The sequence below is a fragment of the Dipodomys spectabilis genome, unplaced genomic scaffold (assembly GCF_019054845.1).
Source record: "Dipodomys spectabilis isolate Male_0828 unplaced genomic scaffold, ASM1905484v1 ptg000415l, whole genome shotgun sequence".
Classification (NCBI taxonomy): domain Eukaryota; kingdom Metazoa; phylum Chordata; class Mammalia; order Rodentia; family Heteromyidae; genus Dipodomys; species Dipodomys spectabilis.
Window position 1 is genome coordinate 2,180,996 of NW_024871092.1, and position 2,566 is coordinate 2,183,561.

The 2,566-nt window shown below is 31.3% G+C and overlaps 1 pseudogene; it reads left to right on the top strand.

Moving 5' to 3' along the window:
* Positions 1-2,036: 2,036 nt before the first annotated feature.
* On the top strand, positions 2,037-2,133 carry LOC122097138 (annotated as a pseudogene).
* The last annotated feature ends 433 nt before the right edge of the window (positions 2,134-2,566 follow it).

Here is a 2,566-nt window from a genome sequence, read left to right on the forward strand (position 1 = left end):
TTGCTCCCTACACTTGAAAAACTTGTAATGTCACTAAGTATCATCAACTTGTCAAATGTTATTTTGGCGAAATTGATTTTAAAAAGTTTATTTGAAAATGAATATACTTTCAGATTAAATGTAGATTATCATTGGTTTGAGAGTGACATTTTTATACCACAGAACCATGTTGTACTGAAGTCCCAGTGTTTTGAAGCACTCCTTAGTGCTTCAAATGTTTTTCTGAATTACATTTGACCTCTAAGTCAAGTTTTCGGGCTTTGGTAGACCAATTATGGATCTGTCCTTCCAGTAACTATTTTTGGCCCACTTATGTTGGAATAAAATCTTTCGTTAATCATAGGTGAGGGGTATTAAAAATAAACATATGACACTTTGTGAACTTGTTCACTCATATGGGCTGGTCATCTGTAAGTTGAATGTTTGAATTACAGTACTTTCTCTCAAATTTTGTGATCTCATCCTTCATTTTAAGTTGCCTTGCATTTCACAATTGTTTACTGCTAATTCCTGCATCTCAAGGAATTGGGGCCCTGAAATATAGGATATGCGAAATTGAGATGGGTCTTCAATTACTTTGTGTTGATATGTTGCATGGGCCTTGGTGAAAAGTCTTGCCCCTGTTATCTGTTGATGCAGGTAACTGGGACCTGGGATCCTAGGACCCATGGGTACTGCAGAAAAATAATATTTTTTAGACATCTTAGCAAAATTTGGGAATAATCAGTAGGAATGCTTCAGAAATATGGAGAAAAACAATTTGGGACAGGCGAGTTAAAACAATAAACAGAGCAGCAGAGTAAAATCCATTACAGATTAGAGGAAAACATTGTTTTTTTACCATGTGGATTCAGAAGGCAAAGAACAGTTATAATGTATCACAAGTTTATACTAAAAACATTGCATTGATACTTTTTATAGTCTAATATATATTTTAAACCTAATTATTTATATTCCAATTCTATTTATTGGAAAAAAATAAATATCAATTTATTTGTCAAATTATCAACTAATTCTAGTAAGTTTCATTGTGTGAAATATAAAATCAGCACATATAAATATAAAATGTATGACTATATATAAGTAAAAGGCACACATTTTGTATTTTTCTGTGGTAGTTACTGTATCAAAGGCAACTCTGTTTTAAAGTATTATTCCATTATCTCTACCTCAGTGTTTGATAGAGTTAGACCTAAAGTTTTACCATTTGTAGATTTACAGCATGGAGGAAAGAGGATACTCTGTGATTAAAACATTATCAATTTAATGCCTAATAACGAGGAGAAACATATGCACTTCTCCTGCAACTCTGAAAATATTTGGTTATAAAAAGGCAGTAGTGTAATTTCCTGCCTGGTTGGATCGTAGACAGGCCAGAACAAAAAGCAATCATGCATACGAACAATTTTTGCACCTTCTTGGCTTTAGCTACTTTTGAAATGGAAGGTATAATAAACAATTATATTTTGATAAAATACCTTCTAGTCTGAACAGTTCTATTTGAACTGTTCATCTCTCTATGATCGCTTGTAACCAAGATTAGTTTTGTTCTAGTAAGAAAATCTTTGCTGTCAGGGTAAGATATTCAAGTTGGTCTGTTCCCACATGGAAGAAGGGTAAAGGCTCAGGTAGACATTAGTTCCAGTAACACCTCATTTGGGAAATTGTCAGCTGAAGAAGTTTAGAAGTAGCTCTTAAGCAATGCTTACTTTGAATCCATTAGGTCCACAAAGCTAATTCAGTTGGATAAATAAGTACTTGAAAAAGCCATCACCTTTGGATCTATCTATAAATAATTAAGAGTACGATCAAATACCAAATAAAAAGACTTAATATAGTCATTGACAAAAAAATTTTGCAAATGTGAGCAATCGACTGATCAATATAATTTTTTTCCACTATTCACAGAATTTAAGGGAAATAAGATCGATAGCATTGTTAGGAACAATAAGGTTTCCTTCTTACAAGTAGACACCCATAGATATAAGCCTGTATAAAGATTGCATCATTAACTACTTAAATTTAGAGGATATTACGTGCTTCAGCAGCACGTATACTCAAATTACAATACAGAGATTAACATGGCACTTGCACAAGGATAATATGAAAATTTGAGATGTATTCCATATTTTTCATTCTTCAGATGCAAGAAATGAAAAACAGTTATTAAAAAGTTGATTACAAAATTACAAGTGTAACAATACACGTAATTCATATTATTAAATTTAGTTTGACATCAGTGTATTAAATCTTCACCTCAGAAAGGCGTTTACATAGCATAAACTTTACAAAACTTTTCAAATTAGACAACACTGACATTTTATCCCAAAGAAAAATAATATTAAGACCTAGAAAAAAAGGAATCAAACTGTTCTATATGGAATGCAATCAGAAAGGACACATTAATGAACCTATATATTATAAAATAATGTAGAATTCAAAGTATATCTAGGAGAAAATAAATTATGAACATTATGCAAACATAGAATATAGAATATTTTAAAATATACTTTTTCAGACAAGCATCAGAAATATTTTAGTTTCTGTACTACTAATTTCAACAGGT